General features: G+C 46.2%; 1 pseudogene; it reads right to left on the bottom strand.

Annotated features, from left to right (window-relative positions):
* Window positions 1-1614: 1614 nt before the first annotated feature.
* Window positions 1615-2389, bottom strand: LOC108544602 (ATP synthase F(0) complex subunit C1, mitochondrial-like; annotated as a pseudogene).
* Between the last annotated feature and the right edge of the window lie 9491 nt (window positions 2390-11880).

Genomic DNA, 11880 nt, shown 5'->3' with positions numbered 1-11880 from the left:
TTTTATTTTTAATTTAATTTTAATTTTTACTTTACTTTAATTTTATTATTATTACTATATATATTTTTTATTATTATTTTTTGAGACGGAGTCTTGCTCTGTTGCCAGCATGGAGTGCAGTGGCATGATCTAGGCTCACTGCAACCTCTGCCTCCCAGGTTCAAGTGATTCTCCTGCCTCACCCTCCTGAGTGGCTGGGACTCCAGGCATGTGCCACCACCCCCAATTAATTTTTGTACTTTTAGTAAAGACAGGGTTTAGCATGTTGGCCAGGATGGTCTCGATCTCTCTCTCTCTTTTTTTCTTTTTTTTTGAGACAGAGTGTCACTCTATCGCCCAGGCTCAAGTGCAATGGCACGATCTCAGCTCACTGCAACCTCTGCCTCCTGGGTTCAAGTGATTCTCCTGACTCAGCCTCCCGAGTAGCTGGGATTACAGGTATGCACCACCATGCATGGCTCATTTTTTGTATTTTTAGTAGAGACTGAGTTTAACCATGCTAGCCAGGCTGGTCTCAAACTCCTGACCTCGTGATCCACCTGCCTCGGCCTCCTAAAGTGCTGGGATTACCAGCGTGAGCAACCATGCCCAGCTGGTCTTGATCTCTTGACCTCATGATCCACCTGCCTTGGCCTCCTAAAGTGTTGGAATTACAGGCATGAGCCACTGTATTTTTTTTTCTTTTTTTCTTTTTTCTTTTTTTTTTTTGAGACCGAGTTTCGCTCTGTTGCCCAGGCTGGAGTGCAGTGGCCAGATCTCAGCTCACTGCAAGCTCCGCCTCCCGGGTTTACGCCATTCTCCTGCCTCAGCCTCCCGAGTAGCTGGGACTACAGGCGCCCGCCACCTCGACCGGCTATTTTTTTGTATTTTTTAGTAGAGACGGGGTTTCACCGTGTTAGCCAGGACGGTCTCGATCTCCTGACCTCGTGATCTGCCCGTCTCGGCCTCCCAAAGTGCTGGGATTACAGGCTTGAGCCACCGCGCCCAGCCGTATTTTTTTTTCTTAAGAGACAGGGTCTCCCTATGGTTTGCAGGCTGGTCTGGAACTCCTGGGCCCAATGTATCCTCCTGCTTGGCCTCCTAAAGTGCTAGCATTACAGGTGTGAGACACCATGCATCATCTATGTTGTAGAAACTTTTAAAAAAGAAACGCTCATGTTCTGCCCACATTCCCAGTCAGCAGTCGCACTACTGCAGTACAAGAATCATTTTATTTCTACATACTTCCCTTGAGCAGGGATCATATACAGTTATATTTTTGCCTGGCTTGCTGTGGTGGAAAGTTTTACATGGTAATGCAATCATTTGTCATAAAGGTGAATTTTTCACTGCTCTGTAAAGATAACTACAGAAAGCAAGGTATAGCTGAACCGGAACGGACATTCAGAAAACTCTGGCAGCTGTTGTCCCAGCCTTGGGTCTAAATCAGGTTAACTTAGTTGTATCTTCTGAAAAAGGAAATTACTGGAGGAGGTTTGGTTAACATAACACAGCCTCTTAGCCAAAGCACCAGAATTGAAAACCAGGGTTCTAAGCTCTGGATTCCCAGTGCAGTATTCGTTCTACCAATAGAGTCACCCCCTACCCGTCCCTTTAAAAAAAAAAGAGAGAGAATCGTTTTTAGTAGTAAAACTTAGCATATGCCAGCACCAGGAATGTTACGGAGTCATAGCAGCAGGGGTGAGTAGGTGACCCCCATGGAGCTTCACATGGCGAAGAGGATGAGGAAGGTGACCGTCAAACAGAAGAGCCCCATGGCCTCAGACAGGGCAAAGTCCAGAATGGCATAGAAGAGCTGCTTCCTGAGAGATAGGCTCATGGCATAGCGAATGATCAAGCTGCCAAACACCATTCCTCTGCCAGCCCTTGAGCCAGTTACAATCATGGGCTGGGTGTGGTGGCTCACACCTGTAATCCCAGCACTTTGGGAGGCCCAGGCCAGAGTTCATGACCAGCCGGGGAACATTGCAGCACCCAGTCTCTACAAAATATTAAAAAATTAGCTGGACGTGGTGGCTTGCATCTGTAGTCCCAGCTACTCAGGCGGCTGAGGTGGGAGGATCGCTTGAGCCCGGGAGGTTGAGGCCGTAGTGAACTGTGATTGTGCCACTGCACTCCAGTCTGGATGACAAAGTGAGACCCTATCTCAAACCAACCAACCAACTGTGACTGCCCCAGCATCAACAAACTTGGCTGCTGTGTCAATGTCCCAGGAGACTACACTGGTCTGGAACTCCTATCTAGCCACGTGGAGTGGGGAGCTGCTGTAGGAAGGCTGTTTGGATAAATTATTTGGCCTATTCAGAAAGGAGGCAGACACAGACCTGAGTAAACTAGTACTACAGCAGATCAGAGCCTGAGAAATGAGTAGTGCCCCAGGGGTCTGCATTTTTTCAGTCTGTGCTCCCACTTCCCTGCATCTCCAGCTTGGCCCACAGCATTCACTCTGCCCAAGGTGGCTTCGAAGTTCCAGTTTTCTAAATGCTGATGTGTTCTCTGATCAGAATCTTCCTCTGAGTGGGCACAGCAGGCTTCTGTTCCCTGGGGAGGGCAGAGGAATTCTTCTCCTTGGATGTAAAGAGAATAGAGAAATCTGCCCAAAGAATTAGCTGTGGTTCTTACTGCTCAGGAGTCTTCCTGGTTGCCCTAACTTTCCTCCAGAGTTCTAATTTCTCCTTCCTTCCTTCCTTCCTTCCTTCCTTCCTTCCTTCCTTCCTTCCTAACTTCCTTCCTTCCTTCCTTCCTTCCTTCCTTCCTTCCTTCTTTCTCTCTCTCTCTCTCTTTCTTTCTTTTCTTTCCCTTCCTTCCTTCCTTCCTTCCTTCCTTCCTTCCTTCCTTCCTTCCTTCCTTCCTTTCTTCCTTTCTTCCCCCCCCCCCCCCCCCCCCCCCCCCCCTCTCTCTCTCTCTCTCTTTCTTTCTTTCTTTCTTTCTTGTTTTGAGACAGTCTTACTCTGTTGCCCAGGCTAGAGTGCAGTGCAGCGATCTTGACTCACTGCAACCTCTGCCTCCCAGGTTCAACAGACTCTCCTGCCTCAGCCTCCTGAGTAGCTGGGATTACAGGCAGCCACCACGCCCAGCTAATTTTTGTATTTTTAGTAGAGACAGCGTTTCGCCATGTTGGCCAGGCTGGTCTCAAACTGCTGACCTCAGGTGATCCACCAGCCTCGGCCTCCCAAGGTCCTAGGATTAAAGGTGTGAACCGCCACGCTGGGTCCAGAGTTCTGTTTTCAAGTTTCTCTGTTCTCTGATCTTCATAAGCTGCTGGAGAACACGGTCCCACTACTTATTCACACACATCCATAAAACTCCCCACTTAGGAGTCAGGATCTCAGGTTGGCCAATGAACAATGAACCACAAGTGGGGTGTTTGGAAACTTTCCTCAAAAATGAGGAACTTAAACACTGAAGAGCCTGTGTTGGTTGTTCCAGGGCAATTGTCTTTATTCTGACCCAAACAAACCTCATGCAGCTCTAAATTCAGAAAATAACACGTGTTGATGAGAATGTGGAGAAATTGGAAACTATGCATTGTTGATGGGACTGTAAAATGGCACAGCCATTGTGGAAAATAGCATGGAAGTTCCTTTAAAAAATTAAAAATAGAACAACTCTATGACCCAGCAATCTCACTTCAGGGTATATATCCAAAAGAATGGGAAGCAGGGCCTCAAAGAAATATTTGCACACCCTTGTTTACAGCAGCATTATTCACAATGGCCAAGAGGTGGAAGCAAACCAAGCGGCCATCAAAGGAAGAATGGATAAACAAATTGTAGTGTATACATACAGTGAAATATGATTCAGCCTTAAAAAGGAAGGAAATCCTGTCACATGCTACAACATGAGTAAACCTTGAGTCATTTTGCTAAATGAAATAAGCCAGTCATGGCTGGGCACGGTGGCTCACGCCTGTAATCCCAGCACTTTGGGAGGCCGAGGCGGGTGGATCACGAGGTCAGGAGTTTGTGACCAGCCTGGCCAACATGGTGAAATCCCGTCTTTATTAAAATACAAAAAAAAAAAAATTAGCCAGGCTTGGTGGCGGGTGACTATAATCCCAGCTACTCAGGAGGCTGAGGGAGGAGAATCACTTGAACCAAGGAGGCAGAGGCTGCAGTGAGGCGAGATCACGCCACTACATTCCACCCTGGGCAACAGGGCAAGACTCTGTCTCAAAAAAAAAAGAAATAAGTCAGTCACAAAAAGGCAAATATTGCATGATTTCACTATCTAAAATACAATTTTGTTAAATTTTATTTATTTGTTTATTTATTTAATTAAATTTATAGAAACAGAAAGTTGAACAGTAGTTGCCATGGGGTGGAGGAAGGAGGAACTGGGGAGTTGTTTAATGGGTACAGCGTTTTAGTTTTGCAAGATGAAAAAGTTCTGGAGGCTGGGCATGCTGGCTCATACCTGTAATCACAGCACTTTGGAAGGCTGAGGAGGGCAGATCCCTTGAGCCCGGAAACAAGACCAGCCTGGGCCCCATGGTGAAACTCTGTCTCTACAAAAAATAAAAAATTGGCCGGGCGCGGTGGCTCAAGCCTGTAATCCCAGCACTTTGGGAAGCTGAGACGGGCGGATCACGAGGTCAGGAGATCGAGACCATCCTGGCTAACATGGTGAAACCCCGTCTCTACTAAAAAATAAAAAAAACTAGCCGGGCGAGGTGGCGGGCGCCTGTAGTCCCAGCTACTCGGGAGGCTGAGGCAGGAGAATGGCGTAAACCCGGGAGGCAGAGCTTCCAGTGAGCTGAGATCCGGCCACTGCACTAAAGCCCGGGAGACAGACTTCCGGCTCAAAAATAAATAATAAAAATAAATAATAAATAAATAAATAAATAATTACCGTGGGGTGGTGGTATGACGCTGTAGTCCCAGCTACTCGGGAGGTTGAGGTAAGAGGACGCAGCTGACGCCCAGGAGGAACTGTGGATGCCCATGATACAGCACCACCTGTACGTCCAACCTGGGGGACAGAGTGAGACCCTGTCCAAAAAAAAAAAAAAAAAAAGTTCGGAGATCGGTTGCATAACAATGTTGAATACACTTAACAGCCTTAAACTGTATTACACTTCAAATGATGCAGATGAATAAATTTTATGTTATGTGTTTTTTACAATTAAAATAAATCATTGAAAAACTAAATGAAAAGGTTAGCAAACAAATTAGATATAATTGAAGAGGAAATTAATAAACTAGAAGAACTACCAAAATTATTCAGAATATAGCACAGAGAAACAAAGAGATTTCAGGAAATATGAATGATACAATGATACAAGGAGAAGATCTAACATTTGGCTAACTAGGGTTCCAGAAGAAAAGAATAGAGAAAGTGGACAGGTAACATTCAAAGAGAAAATGCCTGATAAATTTTCCAGAATTGCTGAAAAATATAAATCCTGTTTCTTTCTTTCTTTTCTTTTCCAGTAAACCTTTTGCACTCCTAAAATCCTGTTTCAGAAATCACAATGGAGCTCAAGAATGATAAAAATAATCCATACTTAGACTCCTCATAGAGAAACTGCAGATCAAAGACAGGAAGATTACATTAAAAGCATCCAGAAAGCAATCAAGACGTACTTCAAGCCAGATGCGGCAGCTCATGCCTGTAATCTGCTGAGGTGGGCAGATCACTTGAGGTCTGGAGTTCAAGACCAGCCTGCCCAAGGTGTTGAAACCCTGTCTCTACTAAATATACAAAAATTTAGCCAGACATGGTGGTGCATGCCTGTAATCCCAGCTACTTGGGAGGCTGAGGCAGGAGAATTGCTTGAACCCGGGAGGCAGAGGTTGCAGTGAGCCAAGATGGTGCCATTGCACTCCAGCCTGGGCAACAGGAGCAAAAGTCTGTCTCAAAAAAGAAAAGAAAAGAAAAGAAAATGGAGGAGGCTGTGTGTTTGCAGGAGCCAGGGGGTAAATGGAAACTTTCTGCTCAACTTTGCTGTAAACCTAAAACCGCTCTAAAAAATTAAATTTCGCCAGCTGCAGTGGCTCACGCCTATAATCTCAGCACTTTGGGAGGCCAAGGCGGATGGATCACCTGCAGTCAGTAGTTCGAGACCAGCCTGGCCAACATGGTGAAACTCGGTCTCTACTAAAAATACAAAAATTACTTGGGTGTGGTGGCAGGTTCCTGTAATCCCAGCTAATCCGGAGGCTAAGGCAGGAAAATCGCTTGAACCTGGGAGGTGGACATTGCAGTGAGCGGAGATCATGCCACTGCACTCCAGCCTGGGCAACAAGAGCAAAACTCCTTCTTAAAAAAAAAAAAAATTAAATTTATTTGGAAAAAAAAAAAAAAAAAAACTCAAGGCAAAAAAAGACATCTAGAGAGAAAAAAAATATAATGAACAAAAATAAGCAACAAAGTAATAATAATTACATGGACAGGAAACATCTTAATTGAAACAAAACAAGACTTTTTTAAAAAAAATACACTTAATGAGGAATTTGAAGTTAGCTATTGCTAGGTATGGTCATGCCCTATTTCCTACTCTCTTTCTCCCTACCCTCTGGTTGTCTTCATTAATTTTTGTTTTTCTTTTTTGAGATGCAGTCTAGCTATGTCACCCAGGCTGGAGTGCAGTGGTGTGATCTCAGTTCACTGCACCTCCGCCTCCCAGCTTCAAGCAATTCTCCTGCCTCAGCCTTCAGATTAGCTGGGATTACAGATGTGCGCCACCATGCCCGTCTATTTTTTGTAGAGATGGGATTTCATCATGTTGGCCAGGCTGGTCTCGAACCCCTGACCTCAAGTGATCTGCCCAACTTGGCCTCCCAAAATGCTGGGATTCCAGGCATGAGCCACTGCCCCCCGGCTGTTTGTCTTCATTAATATGAATGACAGCTTTTATTCTGTAACTAGGAGAAGAGAGAGACTGAGATAAAGAAAGAGAGGGGAAAGGAAGTTTGTTGAAGGAAGAAAGGGTATTTGGCTTTTAATACTGATATTGACCTGGAGAGGAAAGGGGTCTAGAAAGGCCCCTGCTTCATTATCATTTGGGGTTGGAGTGGGGGTGGAGGGAGTATGGTAAAATTATTCCCACAGCAAGCCTCTATGGGGCAGAAGACCACCAGAGACACTTTCAATGATGGTGCCCATCTGTACAAGATCTTAGAAGCTCTAAAGTATACTTAGATATGTCATATCATTTAATCTCAGAGAGGTCACGTGCCTACTCTGTCAGGTAATGCCAACAACAATATTTCTAGATATCTTGGTTAGACTTTTTTTTCTTCTTCTTTTAGAGATAGGGTCTCACCCTGTTGCCCAGGCTGGAGTGCAGTGGTGTGATCATATATCTTACTGTAATCTAGAATTCCTGGGCTCAAATGATCCTCCTGTTTCAGCCTCCCCAATAATAGGGACTAACAGGCGGTGCCACCACACCCAGCTAATTTTTCTTTTTTTTGAGACAGAGTCTCCCTCTGTAGCCCAGGCTGGACTGCTAGTGGTGTCCTCTCAGCTCACTGCAACCTCCTGGGCTCAAACAATCCTCCTGCCTCAGCCTCCCAAGTAGCAGGACTACAGGCCCATGCCACCAAGCTTGGCTTTTTCTTTTTCTTTTTTTGAGACAGAGTCTTGCTCTGTCTCCCAGGCTGGAGTTCATTGCAATCTCCACCTCCTGGGTTCAAGCAGTTCTCCTGCCTCAGCCTCATGAGTAGCCGGGACTACAGGCGCATACATTTTTAGTAGAGACAGGGTTTCCCCATGTTTGCCAGGCTGGTCTTGAACTCCTGATCTCAAGTGATTTGCCCACCTTGGCCTTCCAAAATGTTGGGATTACAGGTGTGAGCCACCACACCCGGCCCCTGGATAATTTTTTTGTATTTTCAGTAGAGAGAGGTGTTTTCCATGTTGCCCAGGCTGGTCTCCAACTCTTGGGCTCAAATGATCCGCCCGCTCAGCCTCTCTGGGATTATAGGCATGAGCCACCGTGCCTGGCCTAATTTTTGTTTTTTGATTTTTTTGTGGAGATGGGATCTTGCTCTGTTGCCTGGCTGGTCTTGCACTCCTGGCCGCAAGTCAGGCATCTGCCTTGGCCTCCCTAGTAGCTGGGATTACAGGCATGAACTACCACCCTCAGCCCTCTTTGTTAGCCTTATACTTCCTGATATTTGTTAGTTGCAATTTTGCAGGCTCCCTCTAATTTCAACATTTGTTTTTGCTTATTAACAGAGAAAGGTAGGCTGAGAATTTGAAAATTTTTATCTCCAGCCTGGACCTTTCTCAGGAACTCTGGACTGCTACTGATTATCAATGCTGGAATATCTAAACAAGCACTTCAGGTCGGGTGCGGTGGGTCACGCCTGCAATCCCAGCACTTTGGGAGGATCACTTGAGGTCAGGAGTTTGAGACCAGCCTGGACAACATGGTGAAACCCTGTCTTTACTAAAAATACAAAACTTAGCCAGGCGTGGTGGTGCACACCTGTATTCCCAGCTACTGGGGAAGCTGAGGCAGGAGAATCGCTTGAAACTGGGGTGGCAGAGGCTGCAGTTAGCCAAGATCGCGCCACTGCACTCCAGCCTGGGTGACAGAGAGAGACCCTGTCTCAAAAAAATAAAATAAAATAAATAGGCCGGGCACGGTGGTTCATGCCTATAATCCCAGCACTTTAGGAGGCCAAAGCGGGCGGATCACCCTAGGTCAGAGGTTCGAGACTAGCCTGACCAACATGGAGAAACCCCATCTCTACTAAAAATACAAAATTAGCCAGGCGTGGTGGTGTATTCCTGTAATTCCACCTACTCAGGAGGCTGAGGCAGGAGAATTGCTTGAAACTGGGGTGGCAGAGGCTGCAGTTAGCCAAGACTACACCACTGCACTCCAGACTGGGTGACATAGAGAGACCCTGTCTCAAAAAAATAAAATAAAATATATAGGCCGGGCACAGTGGCTCATGCCTGTAATCCCAGCACTTTAGGAGGCTGAGGCGGGTGGATCACCTGAGGTCAGAGGTTCGAGACCAGCCTGACCAACATGGAGAAACCCCGTCTCTACTAAAAATACAAAATTAGCGGGGCATGGAGGTGCATTCCTGTAATTCCACCTACTTGGAAGGCTGAGGCAGGAGAATCGCTTGAATCTGGGAGGCAGAGGTTGCAGTGAGCAGAGATCGTGCCATTGCACTCCAGCCTGGGCAACAAGAGCAAAACTCCGTCTCAAAAAAATAAATAAAAGGCCGGGTGCGGTGGCTCACGCCTGTAATCCCAGCACTTTGGGAGGCTGAGGTGGGCGGATCACTTGAGGTCAGGAGTTTGAGATCAGCCTGGCCAACATGGTGAAACCCCATCTCTACTAAAAATACAAAAATTAGCTGGCCATGGTGGCAGATGCCTGTAATCCCATGAACTCGGGAGGCTGAGGCCAGCGAATTGCTTGAACCCGGGAGGCGGAGGTTGCAGTGAGCCAAGATCGTGCCACTGCACTCCTGCTTGGGCAACAGAGTGAGACTCCATCACACACACACACACACACACACACACACACACACACACACACACAAATAAAATAAGCACTTCAAATTTATGATGTCCAAAAGGTCAATCTGCTGAATTAGTTCTTTCTTTTTTTTTTCTTTTTTCTTTTTTTTTTGGGACGGAGTCTCGCTCTGTCGTGCAGGCTGGAGTGCAGTGGTGCGATCTCAGCTCACTGCAAGCTCCTGAAGCTATTTTTTCAGTAGGCACCTAAGGCCTGGTTCCTTCCTCTTGGTCACTCAGGAACTCTTCTCCAGACTGGCTAATGGAGTACGGTTTGGGAAAGGACTTGGCTGGGTCTCCTACATGTTGAGTTCGATTTCCTCCTTTGGGTGTGTTTTAGCTTCCAGCTGGGATTTTTGCCATAGTAATTATAACAACCACACTCTGCAAGGAGACTCTAAAAGCTATATAGGCAAACACATAAATAGAAAGGAATTCCTAAGGCAAGCCAAGTAGTTATCAGAATCTCCACCCCTACCAGAGTCGGAAGCTCTGTACTTGCCTCCCGGTAACTGCTTAGAGAGAATTATTTAGCCAGCTTGGATTCTTTCTACAACCACACTGAAATCGGATATCCTGAGGGAAAGGGAAGTTTTCCCCCACCCCAACCCTGTTCCTCTCCAAACCTTTCTCATCTAGCCAACAGCACTGTCATTCACATGTCTGCTTGACACAAAAACCTAGAGGTTTGCTTTTATTCTTTCTTGTCCCTCACCTCTCATCAGCAAAGCTTATTGCTTCTACAAAATGTGCCTGGAGTCTATCTTCTCCTCACTATTGGGTGTTAATTGTGTTCATCTTGGACAATTGCTAACTGATCTTGCTTCCACTTCCCTCTCTCTCTCTCGTTCTTTCTTTCTTTCTTTTTTTTTTTTTTTTGAGACGGAGTCTCGCTCTGTCACCCAGGCTGGAGTGCAGTGGCCAGATCTCAGCTCACTGCAAGCTCCGCCTCCCGGGTTCACGCCATTCTCCTGCCTCAGCCTCCCGAGTAGCTGGGACTACAGGCACTGCCACCTCGCCCAGCTAGCTTTTGTATTTTAGTAGAGACGGGGTTTCACCATGTTAGTCAGGATGGTCTCGATCTCCTGACCTCGTGATCCACCCGTCTCGGCCTCCCAAAGTGCTGGGATTACAGGCTTGAGCCACCGCGCCCGGCCCTTTCTTTCTTTCTTTCTTTGCTTCTTTCTTTCTCTCTCTTTCTCTCTCTCTTTCTTTCTTTCTTTCTTTCTTTCTTTCTTCTTTCTTCTTTCTTCTTTCTTTCTTCTTTCTTTCTTTCTCTTTCTTTCTTTTTTCTTTCTTTCTTTCTTTCTTTCTTTCTTCTTCCTTACCTTTCCCTTCCTTCCTTCCTTCCTGTCCTTTTCTTTCTTTCTCTCTCTTTCTCTTTCTTCCTTTCTTTGTTTCCTTTCCTTTCTTTCTTCCTTTCTTCTTTTCTTTCCTTTTTTTTCTTTCTTTTGATACAGTCTTGCTCTGTCACCCAGGCTGAAGTGCAGTGGTGTGATCTCAGCTCACTACAACCTCTGCCTCCCCAGCTCAAGTGATCCTCCCACCTCAGCCTCCTGAGGAGTTGGGACTACAGGTGCACACCACAATGCCCAGCTAATTTTTGTATTTTTTGTAGAGACGAGGTTTCGCCATGTTGCCCAGGCTGGTCTTGAACTCCTGGGCTCAAGCTCTTCACCCACCTCGGCCTCCCAAAGTGTTGGGATTACAAGCATGAGACACCGTGCCCAGCATCTGCTTCCACTCTTATACTGCTATGTATCATTCTCCCCATAGCTGCTAGAGCCATCTTTTAATACAATAAATCTCATCATTGCCTTGCTCACAACCCTTGTTGGCTCTTGCAGCTATGGGGAGAATGAACTCCTACTGAACTTTTGATCATTTCAGACTTCTTCACGGCCCAAGAGGCTTTGCATAATGTGGCTCAGTCTTCCTCTCCAAGCACACTTCTTAGTGCTCTCCCCGTCAGCTACCTGACCATCTCTGTTCCTCAGTGTGCCAAGCTTGTTTCTGTCTTCAAGCCACGGGATTTTTTGTTGGCTATGCTTAAAATACTCTATGAATATTTCCTCATGGCTGACTCCTTGGTATTTAGGCCTGAGTTCAGTTACTATTGCTCCATAGTGAAACACTCCAAAACTCAGTGGCTTCAAAACAACAATAATTTATTTTGCTCATATATCTGTATTTTGGGCAGGGCTTCGTGGGGAAGGCTCATTTTGCTCCACGCAGCATCAGCTGGGGCAAATCAGCTAACTGAGAATTCGCCTCCGAGTTGGCTCACTCACATGGCAGTCATCTATGAGTTAAGCCAGAGTTGAAGGCTGGGGCTTTAGCTGTTCTCCACGTAGCTAGGCTCCTGGGAACGTGTCCCAAAAGAGTCAGGTA

Source organism: Rhinopithecus bieti, unplaced genomic scaffold, assembly GCF_001698545.2.
Source record: "Rhinopithecus bieti isolate Rb0 unplaced genomic scaffold, ASM169854v2 scaffold_26603, whole genome shotgun sequence".
NCBI classification, from domain to species: Eukaryota; Metazoa; Chordata; class Mammalia; order Primates; family Cercopithecidae; genus Rhinopithecus; species Rhinopithecus bieti.
Note: the sequence above shows the minus strand (reverse complement) of the source record. Positions and strands in the feature narration are given on the sequence as shown.